Source organism: Macaca nemestrina, chromosome 8 (assembly GCF_043159975.1).
Source record: "Macaca nemestrina isolate mMacNem1 chromosome 8, mMacNem.hap1, whole genome shotgun sequence".
NCBI classification, from domain to species: domain Eukaryota; kingdom Metazoa; phylum Chordata; class Mammalia; order Primates; family Cercopithecidae; genus Macaca; species Macaca nemestrina.
The window spans coordinates 95442796-95466835 of record NC_092132.1 but is presented as its reverse complement, the minus strand read 5'-3'; the positions used below and the strand labels follow the sequence as shown (position 1 = coordinate 95466835).

Below are 24040 nucleotides of genomic sequence, written 5' to 3'. Positions count from 1 at the left end.
CCACTAAATTATAACGGTTAAGGTGTGACTCCTAGGAAAGCAGACTTTAAAATAGTAACAAGAACTTTAAAAAAATGTCAGAAGAGATCTCAGTGGCCACAAACTGTAGGAAATATGTAATCTATAGAATTATTCCAGTAAAGCTTCTAAACAAATAAGGAATATAAAAAACCAGCAATGGCCAGGCGCAGTGGCTCACGCCTGTAATCCCAGCACTTTGGGAGGCCGAGGCGGGCAGATCATGAGGTCAGGAGATCGAGACCATCCTGGCTAACACAGTGAAACCCCGTCTCTACTAAAAATGCAAAAAATTAGCCAGGCGTGGCAGCGGGTGCCTGTAGTCCCAGCTACTTGGGAGGCTGAGGCAGGAGAATGGTGTGAACCCGGAAGGCGGAGCTTGCAGTGAGTCGAGATGGCGCCATGGCACTCCAGCCTGGGCCACTGAGCGAGACTCTGTCTCAAACAAACAAACAAACAAACAAAAACAAAAAACAAACAAACAAACAAAAAAAAAACAGCAACAAGACATGTTAAGGGGAAAGGTATGGAAGAAATTATATTATCTAACATGTCCAGTTTTCAACAAAAACTCATGAGCATGCAAAGAAGTAGAAAATATACCATATGCCCAGAAAAAAGCCAAGAAAACATGTCCTACAGAAGCCCAGATTTTGAACTTAGTAGGAAAAGAATTTAAGTCAGTGAATCTATATGTACATAAAACTAAAGGAAACCATGTAGAAATAATTAATGCAAAATATAAAAACAATGTCCCACACAACAGAGAATATCAAGAAAGAGATCAAAATAATAATTTTAGAAGGATCACAGAAATTTTGGTGATGTAAAGCAAAATATTTGGAATAAGAAATTCACCAGAGGACTTAAACAACAGACTTGAACGGGAGAAAGAGAGAATCAGGTAACTTGATGATAGGTCAATAGAGATTATGTAGTTTCAGGAACAGAATGGAAAAACAATGAAGAAACATGAACAAAGCCTCAGAGAAAAGTGAGACACTATCAAGCATAATAGGTGTATACAGAAATTCACAGAAGGAGCAGAGAAAGAGAAACAGGCAGAAATTATTTGAGAAAATAATGGCTAATAATTTTCCAAATTTGAGTAAAAAATGTTAGTGTATGCATTCAAGATACTCAACAATCTCCAAGTAGAATAAGCTCAAAGAGATCCAACCCTAGACGCATCAAAAGTGACTTACACACAAGGGAGACTTAATGTTAGATTAGTGCAAAAGTAATTGTGGTTTCAAATGGTAAGTTTCAAATTACTATAGCTAGGCTCAAACAGATCTTTATTAATCAAAATAGGAACCATTACAATAAACACATTATTGCCAATGACAAGTAAGTTTGTTTACTCCTATAGCATAAAAATCTGTACTTTGGAATTTGATGAACTCTTGGAAAGCATTCCCTGCAAAAAAAAAAAATTGTTGGGCAGCTCAAAGAAGTTGTAGTTGGTTGGCAAGAGGTCAGGTGAATATGGCAGATGAGGCAAAACTTCGTAGCCTAATTCATTCAACTTTTGAAGCATCGGTTGTACGACATGCCGTTGGGGGGTGTTGTGGAGAAGAATTGGGCCTTTTCTGTTGACCAATGTCAGCTGCAGGCATTGCAGTTTTCAGTGCATCACATCAATTTGCTGAGCATACTTCTCAGATGTAAGGGCTTTGCTAGAATTCAGAAAGCTGTAGTGGACCAGACCAGCAGCAGACTACCAAACAGTGACCATGATCTTCTTTTTGTGCAAGTTTGGCCTTGGGGAGTGCTTTGGAGCTGCTTCTCAGTGCAACCACTGAGCTGGTAGTCACTGGTTTTCATATAAAATCCACTTTTCATCACATGTCACAATCTGATAGAGAAATGGTTCGTTGTTACCTAGAATAAGAGAAGATGCCATTTCAAAATGATAATTTTTAAAATTTTCACTCAGCTCATGAGGCGCCCACTTATCAAGCTTTTTCACCTTTCCAATTTGCTTCAAATGCCGAAGGACCCTAAAGTGGTCGATGCTGAGTTCTTTGGCAATTTCTTGTGTAGTTGTAAGAGGACAACCTAGATGATTGTTCTCAATTAGTCATTGTCAACTTCTGATGGCCAGCCACTATGTTCCTCACCTTCAAGGCTCTTGTCGCCTTCGCAAAGCTTCTTGAACCACCACTGTACTGTATGTTCATTGGCAGTTCCTGAGCCAAATGCATTGATGATACAAGTTGTCTCCACTGATTTAAGACCCATTTTGAACTTGAATAAGAAAATTGCTTAAATTTGCTTTTTGTCTAACATAATTTCCATAGTCTAAAATAAACTTAAAATAAACAGAAAGTAATTAGTCAGCAAAATAACATAAAGCGAGAAATGTCCATTAAAAAGATGTGTAACAAACCACATTTATTTAAGAAATGTATTCCAATATCAAATGGCAAATTCCACCAATCCAAAAAAAATGCAATGAGTTTTCACCAACTAATAAGACTAAAAACTGACTTCACATCAGAAACCAAAGAAGCTGGAAAGCAGTGAGATGACATAGTTAAAGTTGTGGCAGAAAAAGGCGGTCAACTGAGAACTCCATCTACCTCAACTCACATTCAACAACAAAGAGAAAATTAAACATTCCAGAAAACGAAAGCTGAGAGACTAATGCAATAAATATTAAAGTGAATCTTTCAAGCTGAAATGAAAGGATGGTATATGGTTTCTCAAATACAAACTAAGAAATAAAAGAACACCAGGAAATGTTACTACGTTGTTCTTTTAAAAGGTCAACATCTTTCTGTTTGTTACTCATTTCTTGTTCTATCTCTTTTAAATACAATTGTATAAAGCAATAACTGTAAAATTATTTGATAGCTTTACAAAAAATACAGAAATAGAAAAAGAGAATTTTAAAACTATGTTAGAAAGTAATCTAACAATCACAAAAGACAGGAATGGATGAATAAAGAAATTTTAAAAAATAAGACATATAGAAAAGGAGCAAATAACAGATGCAAATTCTACTTTATCTGTAAATATACTAAATTGAATAATTATACATCCCAAATAAAAGGTGGATATTGAAAGAATGGTTAAATAATAAATACGATCCAATAATACACTGTTTACAAGGACACATTTTACATGGAAAGACACAAATAAGTTGAAAATAAACAAATGGAAAAGATATACAAGGCAAGATTGAATCAAGATGGAGATGGAATAGCAATATCAGGCAACATAGACTTTAAGATAAAATGTTATGAGAGTCAAAAAAAGCGCATTTTATAATGATGAGTCAAAAATGGAAGATATATGGTTATAAACATGCACGCACCTATAAATAAGGCCTCAAATTTAATGAAGCAAAAACTGACAGAATTAAAGAGAGAGAGGAGTCAACAATTTATTTGGAGATTCAATACCCACTTTTAACAAGGGATAAAACATCTAGGCAGAAGATAAAAAAGAAAACAGAAGACTCGAACAACACTATGACAAAAGGTCTAAAGAACTCAGCACTTAATCACAGCAGAATGTAGCATTTTCTCAAGTGCACATGGAACAATAAAAAACACAAAAATTTGAAAGAAATTAAATGATTTCCAAATAAATAGACAGAAAATCCATGTTCATCAACCGTAAGACTTAACATTACTAAGCTGTCAATATGCCTTGCATTAATCTACAGATCCTACATAATCCCCATAAAAATCCTAGCAAGTGTTTTGCATAAATTTTTATGATGCTTATGAAATTTTCATGGAAAGATAATGATTCAAAATAGTAAAAACAAGCTTGAGGAAGCTTGGAGGGTTCACCTTTCCCAATGTCAAAACCTATTTTAAGCTTCAGTGATAAAGACACTGAGGTATTGACATATGGATAGAAATATAGATCACTTCAGAAGTAAGCCTTTACATTTACACTCAACTAATTAATGATAACAGTGACAAGATCATTCAACAGAGAGGGAAAATTCTTGTTAACAAATGTTCCTGGGACAACTGGATATCAATATACAAAGAATGAGTTTCAACCTCTACCTCGCACCTTACTCAAAAATCCACACAAAATGGACTATAGACATTAACATAAGATCTAAAGTAATAAAACTAGAAGAAGACATAAGAGTAAACCTTCTTGACTATGTGTTAGGCAGTGCTTTTGCTGTTGTTGTTTTGTTTTTTACTTATGACATCAAAAGCAAAAAAGATAGATAAAATGGACATTATCAAATTAAAAACTTGTGTATCAAAGAGCACAAAGAAAGTGAGAAAGCAATGCATAGAACATAAGAATATATTTCTACATCATATATGTGGATCATATATATATGAATCTAATATATAGATGGATCTAGTACATAGCATATAATACATATTACATATATGGATCTAGTGCATAGAACATAACACATATATGAATCTAGTACATAGAATATAAAGAACTCTTACAACTCAACAACAAAATAACAAACAAACCATTTTTAATAGGCAAAGAATTTGACTAGATTTTTTCAAAAAACTATGTACAATTCACCAATACACACATCAAAAGATGTTCGACATCATTAGTCATTAGATAAATGCAAATTAAAGCCACAGTTTCGCTTCACACCCACTAAGATGGCTATAAACAAAGAAACAAAAAATAACAAGTGTTGGCCAAGATATGGAAACACTGGATCCTTTGTACATTGCTGCTGAAAATGTAAACTGGTGCAAGCCACTGTGAAAACAGTTTGGCAGTTCCTCAAAAAGTTAAACATAGAATTGTTATATGATCCAGCAAATCTACTCCTAGGTATATACCTAAGGGAAATAAAAACATATCCTTCAAAAATAGAGATGGAAAGTAAACTGGAAGTTGATAAAGTGGGGTCTGGGGGAAGGGTCAGGGAAAAGAAGATCCATGCTAATATGCATGGGAATTATTTAGGAATCGATGAGAAAAGTCCCAAAATTCTACTGCAATAAAGGCTGAACAACATTGTAAATATACTAAGATTGAAGTGAATATTTTAAATGGGTGGATTTTATAGTATGTGAATTGTGTCTCAGTAAAGCTTCAGAAAAATTTTCATTGTCTTTCTGATAGATTTGAAGAAAATGATGGAAGTTCTCTTATTTGATAAGACATCCAGTCTTGAGAGTGGTTTTCAGGGACAGACTTATAAACAGAAAATACAGACGAGTGTGCATAGGTTCCTACAATGTATTGAATTACCTTAAGATGGATCAAGAACAGTGTATTAGTTGAGTGAAATCCAAAGAAGCTCTTTTTACACTTCCCACTTGTTCTCAACAAAGTCTCTTAGTTTATCTTGCTTTCTATATCTATGAAAAATTTATCTGAATTATTAATGCATCTCTTTGTCATACGTTCATGTGCCCATTCATTCATGTATCCATGCATGGGTTCTTTAAATTCACTTTAAGAACCTCTTAATTCAAAGAAAGATACATGATAAAAATGTGATTCATACATTCTGTGAAAACATAAACAAAATCAAATAACCCCCAAAGACACAATGAAATGTTAAGAGTATAGAGTAGTATGATAATGAGGAAATGATTGTAGGCATATGAGATAGAAATATAATTATACAAACTAGTGTTTGCATAGCTGTTGTCTATGCTGAGGTCCTGCTGGGTGTGAAACATCATAAGCAGTGCTATCATGAATGTCAAGAGACATAAGAGTGTCCTCTAAAAAGGGGTGTTATTTTATCCCACTTGTCAAATTGAGAGACTGTGAAAATGTTGTAATCTTTCCAAAAGTTATTAAGATACTAAAACAGATGGCAGTTTGACAGCAGAATCCATGACCACTTCTATTGTTGACCTTTAGAAAAAAAAATCAGAAATGAATTGAGCCTTTTGTGCCACTATACAGTGTTCTTCAGCACGGGATTCTCCATTTACATTGTGTATTAAACAGAACCTGGAATGGTTATTTCTTACTGAGAGTTGACAAATCTGAAATCCGAAAGGAAAATGTTTTGCTTTGACGTAAAGCTCTTCTCCTCCTCCTCTTTTATCTTATATTCCTTGTTTATTCATTTAATTAGAGAAGATAACGTTTCCTTCAGTACAGAGTGAATAATAAACCTTTGCTTTCTTGGGATTGGTTTTGATGTATTTATACAAGGTCTTAGATGGGAGACTGAGACAAGGTTTCCTACACTGCTGCCAGGCTGCCATTCATCTCACTTTAAAATCATTGGTTTTAATGCAAACACAGCCAAGCCAAGTTTATTAATTACCTTTGTGAATAGTAAACTTTACTATGTTCAGTGCAATCATTTAGGGGATAATAAAGTTTCAGTTGCATTCTCTTTGAAATATATTTTATCTGTAAAATACTTTCTTCTTACAATAATGATTGCTTAATTCATTTAGGCACATCGTTAATCTGCATGGATTTTATTGTTGTTGTTGTTTGATTGGTTTTGATATACACATCTTTTTACAAGGGGCTATTTATTGGAGAGCAGATGGTGAAAATGCACAGACTATGCTCCTGCATAGATTGATGATCTATATTCTGAGAAGCTATGATAGCGAGGAGAGTGAAAATACTTTTATTCTCAGGTTATAAGTGGATGATCCAATGCACCTTAGATTTTTCACTTTATGTAGGACAAAAAGGCATTATTTACTTAGTTGAGATGTCCATGGATTCTAAGAAATGTGATGGGAAAATGAAAATCTCCATTATAAATGGATTCTTCATCCTAATCTAACATTTTTGATATGGGCAATCTAGAACTTCTCTAATTGCAATCTACAAGCCTGCTGCCTCAGAATCACCTATGATTCCTTTTGGCCATTGATATGATTAGGGGCCACTCTTAATCTACTGTGATGAATATCTTTGGTTGGGCAGAGGAGGTGGCGTTTGAACCACAGTTCCAGGTATTGCTTTTGCCCACAAAAGCCTGAGTACTGTTAGGTTTTTCTGTGGGCATTCACCAGAGCTAATCCCACTCAAAAACATCTGGCTCTGGCAAATTTCCATGTTTCCAGAGTTGATTTTCAAAGGAAAGAGCTGCAAGTTATATCTATAATCTTTCAATATGACTTCCTCAATTGTATCGACATTGTCATTGTTTCTCACCACCTTTATTTGAATTCTGTCAATTTTACTCTGTTTGTTTTGCTGTCTGTTGTCACAGCTGGTACAGATTCTAGTTTATCCTTTCCAGATTTAAGACTTCTCTTACTTTCTCCCACTAATACCATATATATGGTCAATGGCTCATTTCCTCAAATCCTTGTTAGATTATAATGTTTAGTTTGATGAATTCATTTCTCCAATGGAGTTAATTAAACTAATGAAATGTTCTATATGTATTAACTAACATGAGAACTCTGGGAACTCTAGTGGGTCTGGAGGGTCAATCCTGTATCATGGTGCTGATCTCTTATGTGGTTTTGTGAGCACAAATAACCCTTATCAAACATCTTCTGCTGGACACTATATATGTGGCCTGGTGCCCCAAGCCCAAAATCCCAGCATGTTGGGAGCCCACAGTGGGAGGATCATTTGAGCCCAAGAGTTTAGACCAGCCTGGGCAACACAGGGAATCCCCATCTCTACAGAAAACATCTTATAAAAATTAGCCAGGCATGGTGGCTTGTGCTTGTAGTCCCAGCTAATTGCAATGCTGAAGCAGGAGGCTTGCTTGAGCCTGGGAGTTTGAGGCTGCTGTAAGCCATGAACACACCACTGCACTGCAGTCTGGGTGACACAGTGAGACCCTGTCAAAAAAAAAAAGAATGAAAAAGAAGAAGAGGAAGAGGAAGAGGAAGAAGAAGAAGAAGGAGGAGGAGGAGGAGGAGGAGGAGAGGAAGAAGAAGAAGAAGAAGAAGAAGAAGAAGAAGAAGAAGAAGAAGAAGAAGAAGAAGAAGAAGAAGAAGGAGAAATGCATAGTTACTATAGTTATTTCTTTAAAGACATATCATTCTAAATAGCAACACAGTAATGTAAAAATTCACCATACACCTAAGAATACATCACAATGTAAAGAACACATTGGTATAGTACGTATATGAGACCAAGCTCCATCAGTTTCTTGTTGTGTCATCTTTAACCAGACATAGAATCTTTATGGGATTCAGAAATGGGGTAAATAGCCTCCCTGTGTTGGAGACAGTAACAATGTCTTGAGGCTGCTATATAGATAAATGAGATAATAGTGTCTACAAATGCTGTAATAGATACTTGTGTAAAATGCTTTGTGTTATGAGGGTAAAATGATTATTGATCCCTTGAGATGGAGTGGAGAAGGATCCAGAAAGGCTTGAGGAGGCAGCTAGACTGGAGTCCGATGCTGCCATGTGAAGTCATGTCAACATACTAGTAGGACAGATGATGGAAAGCAAGTGCTATCAAATCCTGGGATTCCAGGGAAAGTAGAAGAAGGCTGATCATTAAACCAATGAGAGCTTCAGATCCTCCCCAACACTGATAAATTTCCTTGAAGGAGACCTGAACCTTGGTCAATATCTTAAACTTGTAATAAATTCAATTGGATGAAAGTGGATTTAATTAAGTGGAATACAGTAGCCTAGCAGTTTGTTTTGTTATTTCATTCATCTTCTTGCTCAGGACTACTTACTGTCTGTGTTTTCGGGAGGCACTGAGCTGCCAGGGCATACCTGGATTTGGAAATAGTGTCCATGTTGCCTCTGTTCCCACTAGGCTCAAACCCAAAATGCACAGTTATTGGTTAAGTGAAGAGTTGATGGGGTGGACCTTGACTTTTTATTTATTCTCAGACAGTACACATGTTGGTTCCTGGTTTTCCATGTTAGGAGAGTGTTTCAAAATTATCCTAATAGGAGTTAAATACACAATTAGAGTTATTTCAGTGGCAAACAAACAAACAGAAAAAGAAAAACCGTACAAACAACTAAGTTAGTTAATGTTTTCTGTGAGTATACAATAGGAAAGCTATGTCAACACCAGTCTGAGAAATCCGGTCCCCAAGGGGAGATCAACAAGGTTGGCAGTGGATGGATGGTGAAGTGGAAGTCCATTCAGGCTCTGGAAGAACAGAGTTTGTTTGATATCCATTGGCAGGGAGCCTGTGGAGAGGGACAGATGGAAAAGATGAGAGGGAAGCAGTGCATGTTTTGAGTTAAAGTAGTGATATTAACAATCAGAAACTGGAGTAAGCTAGTATTCCATTATTTCATCATTTTCTCCAGAAGAGCACATTGGTTACATGGCCCAAGTTTGGGGAGACACATACCTATGGATTTGAATAAAGAGACATGGAGAGAAGAGATATTTTAATCCTCATCAAGAAGGGAAGAATTATAAATTTCAAAGAATTCAACTGGCACTTAAGATGGCATTATTTTGTTGATAACTTTCCAATCACAGTAGAAGTTATTCTCCTTAAGGGTATCAGTATGAGGTTCAGAGGGTAAAAGCTAAAGCCTGTTGTCCTTAAAAAGTTTATTCATGTATGCAAATATGAATTTCTGAAAACTTCATGCCATTTTAGCAGGTTTTAAGGATGACTTTCTTAGCTTTTTGACCGTAAAACACTTGGGAACCTCTTTCCTGGTCTTTTTCAATAATCACCACATCTTTCAAAGACTCCTGCTGCCCCAGTACAAAGCAAATGCAGTTTCCCTTTTTTCCAGTATATTTAGTAAGTCAGTCTTCACTAAAAGAAAGGAATGAATGGCAATCATAATAACAAAAATGTCTCAGGTTTCATGAAATACAAATAATGATTGACATGAAACAGGAGCGTCTGTTGAGGGTCTGTGCCTGAGGCCTCCTGACCATCAACTGTTGTGAGTCCATAGGGTTTTGGCCTCATAACCATGGGGTTTCAGGCTCTGGACCTTGTTGTATGAGTTATATGTTAAGCCATGGACAGGTAAATGTGTATGGTGAAAGAATATACTTAAATTCCAAACTGATTCTATGCTAAGGTTTTTCTTAATAGTTGAGATATAGAGTATACATTGGCAAAAAGAAGGGCATTCTCATTTTTTATCCCACCCATTCTCTGTGTATGATCCCTCAACCAACTGCATTGCTATCACCTGGGAACTTACTAGAAATTCAAATTTGGTTCCCATCCTAGAGCTACTGAATCAGAAACTCTGACAGTAAAGCCTAGCCATGGCTTATGCTAGTGAACTCTCCAGGTGATTCTGATGCACAATCAAGTTTGAGAAACAGAATTTTAGGCAAACAGAATCCAGAACTACAAAAAGGAATAATTATATAACTTCAAAGCAAGACGGCATTTGTCACTCACTAAAGGAAACCTGCAAAATCATGCAGACTGGATTTCTTTTAGGAAATTTATTTTTAAACAAATGAAAATAACTTATTTCGTGTTAGTTATATTTCATTACTCTCAATATATTTTCTATCCAAAAGCCAGTCAAATAGTTCCCCTTATCAGGGGGAGATGTGTTCCAGGACTTCCAGTGGGTTCCTGAAACCTTGGATACTGCCAAATCCTCTACATGCCATGTTTTTCCCTTCTACAAGTATATCTGTGATAAAGTTTAATTCATAAATTAGGAACAGAGATTAACAATAACAAAATGAAACGATTAAAACAGTATACCATAATAAAAGTTACTGAATCTTGTCTCTCTCTCAAAATATTTTATTGTACTGTACTCACCCTCCTCCTACTTGTGATGATGGGAGAGTATGAAAAAGATGGCTACTAAGGGATTAATGGGTGGGCAAGTAATGCAGACAGCACAGATATGCTGGGCAAATGAATGATTCATGTCCTGCGGCAAGATGGACTGGATGGCATGAGATCTCATCACGTTACTCAGTATGCATGCAATTTAAAATTCTACAAATTGTTTATTTCTGAAATTTCTTATTTAATATTGTTTTACCTCAGGTAACTAAAACCTCAGAAAGTGAAACTTCAGATAAGGGCAGGCAAGGGTCTGGAGGCTACCAGTTGTCTTTACTGAAATGCAATCTTTTACACCTTATTCTTTCTAATATTTCTTCACAGCAAACACCCTGAAAGATATACAAAACCAAGAAAAGACTTGTAAAATAAACATTTTTAAATATTATAACAATGTTAACTCTAGAACTTCTCTGGCACAAAATAGAATATAACTCCACATTTGAAAACTATATATTCATTAATTTTAGTCATCTATAATAAGCCACTTTCTCATTAATCTTAAGCCTAATTCATCCACAATTCTATATTAGGTATTTTTTCCTCTACCAATTTTAACATGCATTCAATGCGTCTGCCAAATTATTAATTAGTTTAGAATGTTAAATTCACCCTTCCAAAAATTAATGGAAGCTAAGAAGTCTAGTTCTATGAGATGGTGTGATAGCCACAGTGCAAGAAGTATATTTTCTTTTTATAATTATACTCAGAGACATATAATAAATCAAAGAGAAGAGCTAATAAATGAGAACATTTGAAGAAGATAGTTAGGGAAAGAAATGGCCATGGTAACTCCTGCAGTCGGAAAACCTATGTCGGTATTTTTAAGCCTTTCAACAGCAATTCAAGATTTCAAATGCTGAGGAAAATCTCATATTTTTATAAACCTTTCCGTTTCGGAAAAAAATGTGTGGATAACTCAGTATGGTAAAAACAGTAGAACCACTCTGAATCTATTATTTTATTTTGTTATTTCTTTAGAAAATAACTTTCCTAATCAACACATTGCAATTCTTTTCTTCTCTCATGGTTATGTGTTGGTATGCAGAATGTATCCTACTGATTGTAGTGAAGAAAATACTTCTGTTTCTCACATTGATAAAATGCTAGACTAGTGGTTACATAAATGAGCTTGCATGCAGCCAGCAATCCTCCCTGGAGCTCTGTATTTAGGTCTGTGGCCCAGATTTTCTCAAACTTTTAGGCTGCTATATATTTAGAGTAGACTACAAATGAGTTTCAGAAGAACATAAATTATCTAAAATTGTCCCATACTGCAAAAAGTTCAAATGTTTATCTATAAAGATTTTCTTTGATCACTTGCATGCCATTTTCAATCAACATGCATTCTCTTTGTGTATAAAAACTATATTGTTACCAAGTTCAGTTTCTAGATTATTTTGAGTCCATGTATACCTTGCCAATAATGATTTTACTGTATTTGTATGGTTTTTAAAAATGGCTTTAGAAATGTGCAGAGGGTAGTGGTTGACTATTTATTTTAGGGCTCTTGTTCTGAAAAATCTTTGCTTTTTGAATTCTATGTTGTTTTGGACTAGTTAAGTGAATGTGCACAATAGCCTAATGGATTTTTCCTGTTCTAATTGTAATACGTGTCCACCAAGTTGGCTCATTTGGCTAAAGGGAGTTGATAATGAGATAAAGGTTGAAAGTTCAAACTTCCTGTTGACCAATTAAATTCATAAGAGTTTCCATACTCCTGTCCCTAAGACTACCACATCACAAATACAAAATGTTGCACGAAAGACATTTATGAGCTTAAGGATGGTTCAACAGAAACCCAAAACCAACCATGAATTTAAAAATAGACCATATTTAGAACTCTCAAACAGAAGGCTATTAATATCTTCATTCAATACTTATATTTATGGCATTTGTGTGTATGTGTGGGTGTGTGTGTGTATACTAAAAATTATCTTGCCCCCTTGAAAGGAACAAATTTTAAACAAAACATCAGGAAGAAATGGGTTATGGATTTTTAAATTTATAGATTTTGCATTGTTTTAAAGCTATATTTTTTCACTACTAAGAAAATGTGTTTGAAGTGTTGATGGTAAAAGAACAATAAAATGGGTAGATAAGTCAAGGTCAAATGCACAAGCCCCAAATGTGCTTGCTTGACAGTGCTGTTTGTTCCTGCCTCTGGTCTCCTTTCCTTCTGTGAAAAACCTGTGTCACTCATTTGCAGGATTGCTATGTCCTTCCTTCTAGCTGGCCACCCTCTTCTACCATCCTTTCTTTTGAGTACATCCTACACACCACTAGTGACTGACCATTCGACACATTATTTCTAACCATGTCATTTCTGTGTTTGAAAAAAGCAAAAGTGGGGGTGGAAGCGGGTGCTTTGATGGTCAAAGGGGGACAAAAGTTCATTTTTAGAGCAAAATGTAGCATTAACTCTCAAGGCTGCTTGCTCTCTAGGCCTCACTGTATGCCCAAGGTTTTGTTATATTTCTCTGGCCTTAGCTTCTCTGATCTCTCATCAGCTGGTAACCAGGTGTTCACACCAGCCATATCCAGACACATCCTATGCCATTTTGGTGTCCATCTGTACTGGGTTGAATGATGTCTTCCAAAATCTCTGTCTACCCAGAACATCAGAATGTGAGGATATTTGGGTAAAGGGTCTTGTAGACAGTGTTAAGATGAGATTATACAGATTATGGTGGCTCCTAAGGACCTGTGGAGACAGACACAGAGGAAGGGTGCCTTATGACAACAGAGGCAGAGACGAGTGATGCTTCTGCCAGTCAGGGACTGCCGAACACAAGAAGCTGAAAAAGGCAATGGGGCATTCTTCATTAGAGAGAGCACAGGCCTGCTGATGCCTTGATTCTAGACTTTTAGCCTTCTTTACTGTGGAAGAATAACTTTCTGTCATTTTAATCTACTCAGTTTGTGGAGCTTTGTACCAAAACCCAAGGACACTAATGCTTCATCCAACACGATTCATTGTAAATAGCAGCTGTTCAGACTATATAAGAAGTACATTGATTTTTGTTCACCTTCACTATTCTCTCAATTCAGCCCATCCCTTAAATGATTAATCCTTTTTAATCTTTTCATTTTGGAATAAACTCCCAGAAAGTTGCAAAAATAGTACAGAAAGTTCAGCATGCCCTTCACCCAATTTTCCCCAATGGTTACATTTTAGAGTATCAAAAGTAGGAAACTGACATGGTTACATTGTGTGTATGTAGTTCTATGTCACATTACCACATGTTCTTGAAACCACCACTGGCATCAATATACAGGACTATTCCATTACTAACAAAGAGTGTATATACATAGTCACACCCACCCCCATACCCTGGCAACCACTAACGTGTTCCCCATCTGTATAATTCTGTCATTCCAAGAATGTTGTATGAATGGAATCATACAGAATGTGACTTTTCAGGTTGACTTTCTATATTCAGCTTAATGACCTTGAGATGGTAAAAGCTATTGTGCGTATCAATATTCAGTTTGTTTTTATTGTTTAGTAATATTTCACGGTATAGATGGTAAACAGTTTGTTTAACCACTCAGTTTTTTTCCCCAAATATATTAGTTTCCGGGTTTTGGTTATTGAAAATAAAGCTATTATGAATAATTGTGTATAGATATTTGTGTGGACATGTTTCCATTTCCATGAAATAAATGGCCAGCTGTGCCATTGCTAGGTGATAGGGCAGTTGCAGGTGTATCATTAAAAAAAAAATCTGCCAATGTATTTTCAGAGTGAATGCACCATTTTACTTCTTTACAAGCAATGTTTAAGAGATTCAGTTTTTCTAACTTATTGCCAGAATTTAACATTTTCAATATATTTTTAATTGTTTAGCTCTTCCAATACATGTGTCATAAGTCTATTATTGTCTTAATTTGTATTTCCTTAATGGTTAGAGATGTCAAGCAGTTTTTTGCGTGCTTATTTTCCATCTGTATATTCTCCTCATAAAATGTCAGATCATGTCTTTTGTGCATTTTCAAATTGGATATTTTGGTTTTTAATCTTGAGTTTTAATAATTCTTTGTGTGTTTTAGGTACAAACATTGTGGCAGATGTAAGATTTGAAATTTTTGTTTTCTAAATCTTTAGTTTGTATTTTTATCTTATTAACCAGATTTATTGAAAAAAAAAAGATAGAGTCCATTTTTCAATGTTTTTCCTGTGTTGTGCATGTGGTTTCAAATCTAAGAAATCTTTTTAATCTTTTCATTTTGGAATAAACTCCCAGAAAGTGTTATAAACTCCCATTTGTTTATAACTGGAAACACCTGGTAACACCTGGTTACCAGCTGATGGGAGATCAGAGAAGCTAAGGCCAGAGAAATATAACAAAACCTTGGGCATACAGTGAGGCCTAGAAAGAAAACAGCCTTGAGAGTTAATGCTACAAACTCTCATTTGTGTTATAATTTTAATTATTATGGGCTCATAATAGGTGTATACATTTACAGGGTTACATGTGATGTTTTGGTACAGGCACACAATGTGTAATAATCTCAATGTGTAATAATCACAATGTGGTATCCATCACCTCAAACACTTATCATTTCTTTGTGTTAGAATCATTTCAATTCCATTCTCTTTGTTCTTTTAAAATATACAACTAATTATTATCAACTATAGTCACTCTCTTGTGCTATCAGATACTAGATCCTATTCATTCTATCTAACTGTATTTTTGCCCCCATTAACCATTCCCACATTATCCTCCACCCCTCCCCCCCCCCACTTCTCTTCCAATCCTCTGGTAACCATCATTCTATTCTCTATGTTCATGAGATCAACTGTTTTAATTTTTAGCTTCCACATGTGAGCGAGATCATGTGAAACTTGTCTTTCTCTGCCTTGCCCATTTCGCCTAACATAATATCTTCTAGTTCCATACATGTTGCAAACAACATGATTCCATTCTTTTTTAAGGCTGAATATGACTCTATTGTGTATATGTACTACATTTTCTTTATTTATTAGTCTGTTGATGGAAACTTAGGTTGATTTCAGATCTTGGCTATTGTGAATAGTGCTGCAGTAAACACAGGAGTGCAGATATCTCCTTGATATACTGATTTTTTTTCTTTTGTGTGTATACCCAGCAGTGAGATTGCTGGGTCATATGGTAGTTCTATGTTCCATTTTTTGAGGAACCTCCAAACCATTCTCCATAGTGGCTGTACTAATCTACATTCCCATCAACAGTGTATGAGGGTTCCCCATTCTCTACATCCTCATCACCATTTTGTGACGCCTATCCTTTAGATAAAAGCCATTTTTACTGGTGTGAGATGGTATCTCACTGTAGTTTTGTTTTGCATTTCTCTAATAACCAAAGATGTTGAACAATTTTTCATATATCTGTTGGCCAGTTGTACGTCTTCTTTTGAGAAATGTCTATTCACATATTTTGCTCAATTTTTAACTGGATTATTTGATATTTTTTCTTATAGAGTTTTTCGAATTCCCTGTATATTCTGTTAGTCCCTTGTTAGATGCATAGTTTGCAAATATTTTGTCCCATTCTATAGTCTCTTCACTTTATTGATTGTTTCCTTTGTTGGCAGAAGCTTTTTAGCTTTATGTGATCCTATTTGTCCATTTTTGCCTTGGTGGCTGTGATTTTGAGGTATTACTCTTTAAGAACTCTACCTAGCTGTAGGTCACAAAGATTTTCTATGTTTTATTCCAAAACAATGTATAGTTGAAAATGTTACATTTTAATTTATAACTCATTTTGAGTGATTTTTAAATATATGGTATAAGGTTTAATTATATATTTATATTTTTGTCTATGGATATCCAATTGTTCTAACACCATTTATGGAGCAGACTATCATTTCTCCACTTATTATTGTTTTTCCTCTCTTGCCAGGCATTAGATGTCATACTCATGTGGGTCTATTACAAGATTCTCAGTTTTGTTTCATTGATCTATGTGTCAATCCCTTCACCAACACCACACAATCCTGATTAGTGCATAATATTTTTTTAAATCGAGTGGAATGTTTTCTCCCACCTTATTCTTCTTTTCCAAATTGCTTTAGCTATTCTTAACTCACTGCCTGTCCATATACATTTTAGAATAATTTTGATTATATCTACTGAAAATGTGGTAGGATTTTGGTAAGAATTGTGTTAAACCTGTATATACATTTGTAGAGGATTGACATATTTACTATGTTGTGTATTCTAATCCATGGATGTTGCATTTATTTAGTTAGTTCTTATTTGATTTTGATGTCAGCAGTCCTTTATGATTTCAACATAAAACTCTTACACAATTTTATGAGATGTATACTTAAATAGTATTTTATTCATTGTAATATTATATTTTAAATTTCTATTTCCATGTGCTCCTTACTAATACATATAAATAGAGTCGAGTTTTTTTCTTACAGATTTTTTAATTATACAGTTGATTTCTGTGTGTTGATCTTATTGGATTCCGTGATTATTTTAGGTCCTTAAGCATAGAATTATCAGGGTTATTTCTATAGATCACCATGTCATCTACAAATAAGTACTATTTTATTTTTTCTTTCCAGATTTATATGTCTTTTATTTCCTTTACTTGCCTTACTGGACTGTCTATAACTTGTAGTATTATGTTGAAAAGTACTTTTAAGAGTGGATATCCTTGCCTTGGTCTAAAGTCTAAGGGAAAACATTTAGTCTTTTACCATAAGAGCTGTATATTTTCGTAGATACTCTTTATCACATTGAGAAAGTTTTCTTTCTATTTCTAGTTTACTGAAGTTTTTATTATGAATGGTGCTTAATTTTGGCAAATATTTTTTCCCATAAATGTATATGATCATCTGATATTCCTTCTTTAGGTTGTGAAGTTTTGTATCATATGGATTTGTTTTCAAATGTTAAACCAGAATTGCAACAGTAGAATAAACCACCCTTGGATGTAGTGTGTAATTGTTTCTATGTATTGATAAATCCTTTTCATTAATATTTTGTTAAAAATTTTTTATCTATATTTATGAATAATATTATCTGCAGTTTGTATGTACTTTCCTCGGTTTTGGTGTAAGAGCAATACTGGCTGTATACAATGAATAGGGAAGTGTTGCTGCCTCCATTTTCTAGAAAAGAATGTGTAGAATTTATGTCTTATACAATTCCCTAATAAAACACTGAGCTTGTAGATTTCATTTTTGAAAAGGTTTTAATTGTAAATTCAATTTCCTTAACAGTTATGAGGTTAAAGTTATCTTTTTCATTTTGGTTGAATTTTGTTAGTGTACTTTTCCAAGAATTTATCCATTTTGTCTAGTTTATAAAATTTGTGTGGAGTTGTTTACAGTAATTCTTTTTATCCTTTTGATGGCTACGGTGACTGTAGTGATGTTCCTTCCTTCATTTCTATTTTTTAGTAACTTGCATCTTCTCAATTTGGTTTTACTTTGTCAGTCTTGCTATAGATTTGTCAATTCTATTGATATTTCTGGAAGAACCAACTTTTATTTTATTGCTTTTTTGTTTTCTTTCTATTCTTCAATTCATTATTTTATGCTCTTTATTATTTATTTCTTTTTTCTTACTTGGAGTTAATTTTGCTCTTTTATTCTAATTTTTTGAGATGGCAGGTTAGATTTTTAGTTTGAAATTGTTCTTTTTCTTTTAATAGAAACATTTAGAGCACTATAATTTAGAAGACAACACTCATGGTCTAAAGTTTTCTGTCTTGCTAGGCTGCTTTTCTTGTGGTTCTTTGGCTAGAAAGTGCAAATTTCTCTAGGGACCATTGTTACTTTTGTTTTTGTTTGTCTGCACCCATAGGCATTTCCAAGTCACTGACTTCTCCAGTAACCAATGTTCCAGTCATGCCCAGGCCCATAGCTGCTCTGCCATCTTCTTTCCAGCTTGCTGTGTCTCCTTAGTTTGTTTCGTAGATACAATGTCTACGCTTTTCAGTTGTACTTTGAAGACAATAGAGAAGTAACTCTCCTTCACTTCTAGGAAGCAGAAGTCAAAATTTGACTAATCTTTTAATACTATATAAATTTTTTTCATGCTGCTCACCTGCTAAATATCCCAGAAACCATCAATTAGCCAATTAGCTAAAGTATATAATCAAATTTTTTTATCCTGGTTTTTAAACTCACAACAATCTGGTCCCATCCCTAATAATCATGCATTAAATTTGTCCATTCTTCTTTAGATAACCACTCACAATTTCCTACATAGACATTTTATTGACCTCAATTTCCTCTTTCAGTTTTTTTTAAACTTGGGTTTGTTTTAGAAAGCAAAGTAAGATGTTATAGATAATACTGCTTTGAAAACTGCCTTGCATAGTGCTAAGGAACCATGAAATAAGAAGTAATTTCTTCTTCTTCTTCTTTTTCTTTCTTTCTTTCTTTTTTTTTTTTTTTTTTTTTGAGACAGAGTTTCACTCATGTTGCCCAGGCTGGAGTACAATGGCAATATGTCAGCTCACCACAACCCCCGCCTCCTGGGTTCAAGCGATTCTCCTGCCTCAGCCTCCCAAATAACTGGGATTACAGGCATGCACCACCATGCCTGGCTAATTTTGTATTTTTTGTAGAGACGGGGTTTCTCCACGTTGGTCAGGCTGGTCTCAAACTCGTGACTTCAGGTGAGCCGCCTGCCTCGGCCCTCCAAAGTGCTGGGATTACAGGCATGAGCCACCTTGCCCAGCCAATTTATTATTCTTAACAATAATAGTTGATATACACCTAATGTCTTTGTATTAGTTTGGTAGGGCTGCCATAACAAACACCACAGACTGAGCAGATTAAACAATGAAAATTTATTTTCTCTCGCTTCTGGATGCTACAAGTCCAAGATTAAGGTAGCAGGGTGGATTTCCTCTGAAACCTTTCTTCTTGGATTGTAGATGGCTGCTTTCTCCCCGTGTTCTCACGTGATTTTTTTTCTCTGTCAATGTTAACTCCCTGGTATCTCTGTGTGTCCTAATGTCCTCTTATTATTGTAAGGATTCCCGTCAGATTGAATTAGGACCAAACAACGACCTCATTTTAACTCCATCACCTTTTTAATGGCCTCATCTTCAATACAGCCACATTCTGAGCTACTGGGGGTTAGGGGTTTAACATATAAATTGCAGGGGAGAACTGATTTCATAAATGTTCCTATTATTTGGAATGAGAAGGTGTTCTGTAATCTCTTGAACTGATTTGTTTAAAGTCACAGATGGGAAAAGATAAGCAGTAAGAGAAGAGATTGTAGGTTTTTAGCAGTCACTCTTCTGATTGTGATAAAAAGATTATTTAGTTAATTGCTTTTTTGATGGCAGCAGGTCACAACTCAATGAAAAAGAAAGTAGCAGAAATGAAAGATTTTCTTCTAACTGTTAAGTAGCTAACATAAAAGTCTGGAACAATCAGGCACATTTCTCTCAAGATCTGGACTTTGAAGGAAATGAGGGTGCTTTTCCTTCTCAATTCAAACAAATTCAGCAATTGGATCATCAAACTTCTTGCCAGAATGCTTACAAAGCATTAGAAGAAAGCTTTAAAACATGCAAGAAGGAAAATACAAATCACACTCCTATATTCATTTCATTGAAAGAAATAAATGATACAACATTGGTGAAATTTTTCTTAGACTTGTTAACTAATGTAGTTAGAAAACAAGGTTGTCTGAACTCTTAGAAATACTAATTGTTTTCACTGTTTAAGAAGTTTCAATATATGGCTAATGCCAGCATTTAAAAATCAAAGCTGATTCCTTTGTTCGAAATTCCTACAGCAGTGAGAGCAGAGGTTGTTCAGCAGGGTGGGATTGGGGTGGGGGAGTCTCAGCTTTCACTTGGTATGAGCCCCTGCCCCAAACCTGGGATTTTGTGTCAACCTGGATCATCTAATGCAGGGTGTCCAATATTTTGGCTTCCCTGGGCCACATTGGAAAAAGAAGAATTGTCTTGGGCCACACATAAAATACGCTAACACTAATGACAGCTGATAGGCTAAAAAAAATCACAAAAAAATCTCATAATTTTTAAATAAAGTTTACAAATTTTTGTTGGGCTGCATTCAAAGCTGTCCTGGGTCACATGCGACCCGTGGGCCACAGGTTTGAGAAGCTTCATCTAGTGTTTTAGCAATTCACCTCATTTTCTGAAAGCAGTATTTGCTAGTCCTGGATTGCCATGATGCAGATTGGGATGAATTACCCACCAGTGCCTAGCACCCCTCAACCCAATTTCCAGCAGCGGATGAACAGAGGTTCCTTGCACAGAACAACCTGCATTCCAAGTTGTCTTTCTGGCTAGGTGACACCCCACATCGTTCCCACTAGAAATCACTTTGTTATTTCCTACTTGGCTAATGTGAGCTTTCCTTCTGGTTGGTTCTTTCCTTAGCATGCAGTGCACCAAACTTATTCCTGAGATCACCCTCATTAGAAGCCTCACTCACTCTTCTAAGGAGGCTGAACTTTTTGCAGTGTTTCCTGTTGAGTGTCTCTCTTAGAGTTGATGGTATTTTTTGAATAAAAGAATCCAAGTGCCCCCACTCCATGTCTGGGTTTACCTGCGAACAATCTTTTACTCACACATCTCACCTCTGTGGGCTCCCTCTGTTCTTTTCCAACTTCTCATGCCATGTGCTCTCCAAGTCAAAGCTACTTCCCTCTCCCCTCACCTGGGTTGTGAACACTCCCTGCGTCTCGGGAAGTAAGGTTTGGGCCCACATATCCTTCTTTTCTGGGTGTACATTTTTTCCCAGAGATGGCACATGAACAAAAGTGTGAAGTTTTTAGAAAGATACAGTCAAATATTTTGTGTGTTGTTACACTTCTCACTTTAGTGTGAAAATGAGGAGTGTGCCTTCAGGAAATGTTTCAGTGTGTCCTCTGTGGTCAGTTCAATCCAAGTTTCAATCACATTTATCAGTTGATATTCCAAATTCAGGCAAAGAAAAGACTCCCCCAAGCCCCCAGCATCACGGCTCTTTGCTGAAGACTGACACAGACCATCGTGAAGGACCCAGACAAGCCTGTTTAAGGAGCAGAGACTGGAAGAGAGCATCTGAGACTGGACCGGAACACACAAATCCGACAGCATGGAGGGCCAGATGGTGTTCCTCTGAACAAGATCTGGGTTAAGCTCTAGGACAGATGTCCAAGCACAGACTGCACCTGCCATCACCAGACTGAAAGACAGCTTGGTGAAGGCCAGCTTTGGGTTCATTTCTGAGATCATGTGAGAAATAAAGCAAGGGAAAATATAGGACATAAAGAATTAATCCTGCAAAATTAAAAAAAAAAAAAAAGGTCTCCTTATGCATCACTTTCTCTCCACAACAGCTCCATTTGGGATGGTTTAAGATGGTCGAAATTGATGTAAAATGTGCAACTATGGAATACAAATTAATTAGACTTGTTTCATGTGAATGCACAAGAATATGCATTAAATGCATTTCATTTCACAGATATGCTTTCACATCCATTATCTCTCCCAAACACACACACACAAAAGCTACAAGACAGTTCAACACCACGTTATTGATAAGAAAATGAAAACTATGACATCTCTCTGTAGCTCCTGCACAGTCTTTTCTGTTCCTTCATGTGCTGTGCCCAGTGTCACCCACAATTCTGGGTACGTTCTCTTTTCTCTGCTTAAACATATCTTTCCCACTAACTTTCCTTTGGTTCCTGCTTGCTTATTCACTAAGCTTCAGCACAGATAGCCTTCTTCCAGGAAGCCACCACAGTCTGGAATAAGTTATCCTCAGAAATAGTTTTTATATCATCACACTTACTGCACTCCATCGTCCAAGCTGCTTTCTTGTTCATCTCCTCACCGGATGAGACCTCCCCATGGACAGGGAGAAAGTCTCATTTTAAGGCATTCGCACCTCTTAGAATTGTCTGTAGTCCATGTAAACAGACAATAACACTTGTCAAATGAATAGGTGGCATAGCTGAAGATTTATCATGTACAAATATGTATTTATTTCTTCTGCATAAACAGGCTAAAAACCAAGCTCCTCTTCTTCAGCTGAAGTGAGCATGCTCTATAAGTTTATAACTATGATTTGATTTTCTAAGAAGTATGATACCATCTTTTATTTACCCTAAAATTGTATTCTAAGAGTAGGTATTGTTCACTAGCTGACACTATTTTGGGACTACAAACTTAAGAAATATACAAGACTTTATGTAGGAATTAAAAAGTTAAGGTTATATAACCTGCAATCTCTGGAAGTGAATGCCTCTGTAAATTTCAATAATATGAGTTCATCGTACTTAATGTTTCATTTACACCATAGATACGTAACTTTCCTAGCTCTTGCTTTTCAGCACTGGGTGGTCCTGCCTCCCTTCCTAATTACGTTTGTGTGACAACTGGCTTGCACAATCAGTGCATTTATTCTCTAAGTTTAGAAAATTATAAACATTGCATGTATTTCCACAATTTAATTAACTGGCAGTTCTGTTAAAGTGCAGATCATTAAAAATATTGTTTTGATGTAGGTTATCTCAAAGGTTTTTTGCTGAGTCTGTAGTAAACCAGTGCTTCTCCACCTTTATCTCACAGGAATGATATGAAGATTTTGTTAACATGGTGATTCAGGTCCAGCAGGTCTAACGTGGGCCTGAGATTCTGCATTCTAACCAGCTCTGTGAGATGGCCAATGATGTCAGCCTGTGAACCAGGACCTCAAAATAAGAGTCTTCATCTGGTTCACTTGTGCCCCCTAATGCTGAAAATGAAATTTATAGTAAAGTTGCTAATAAAATGCAATAGATAATAGATAGTTAGAAGGTAAATGCTTCAGACTATTTTGTTAATGTGAATTTAAAATTATCCTGCTTCTCCTAATACATGTCGTGTATTTTAAAAGAAGTAATGATGTAGCAACATAAGTTTTAAGCCAGATTTGACTTCTGGATTGTCCCTTTAGTAGCCAGTTGTCCTTGGACAAATTCATTAATTATCTTGTCAAGTTACAAACATTGGGCTAGTTATCAAATCTCAGGTCCATTGATTTGAATAAAATGGATAAATTAATATAATAGCAGTAAGCCCAGGATGTGGTAAATGCATAATAAACCATAGTTAAAGTAGTAATAACAATCTCTTTTTAGAAACTGTTAAAAGAGTGTGGAAGAATCACTCAATGTTAGCCATGAAAGGGACTTTGTGGGTGCTCTAACCCAAACCTTCCTCTAACACTCAAATCTCTTCTGGAATGCCATCTTGCCTGAAAATCTGAGCCTCCTTGCTCTTGCTTTTAATTAAATCATCAGAAACTCCTTCCACACTCCAACTATGATATGCTTTCCTAAGACTTCCACCCCAGCCTTGTTCTTTCTTATGA

At 35.7% G+C, this 24040-nt stretch overlaps 1 protein-coding gene, 1 long non-coding RNA gene and 1 pseudogene across 18 annotated transcripts in view; 1 reads left to right on the top strand and 2 right to left on the bottom strand.

Moving 5' to 3' along the window:
* LOC105495692 (syntrophin gamma 1) overlaps window positions 1–24040 on the top strand; it is an 893014-nt gene that overhangs the window by 99585 nt on the left and 769389 nt on the right. The window lies entirely within an intron of this gene.
* LOC139355846 (histone-lysine N-methyltransferase SETMAR-like) lies at window positions 1320–2319 on the bottom strand (annotated as a pseudogene).
* Window positions 8965–13989, bottom strand: LOC139355848 (uncharacterized). Its single transcript, XR_011607039.1, has 3 exons — window positions 13904–13989; window positions 10902–11034; window positions 8965–9098 (listed from the first exon to the last, which is right to left on the bottom strand). It is a non-coding gene; the product is annotated as an uncharacterized lncRNA (long non-coding RNA).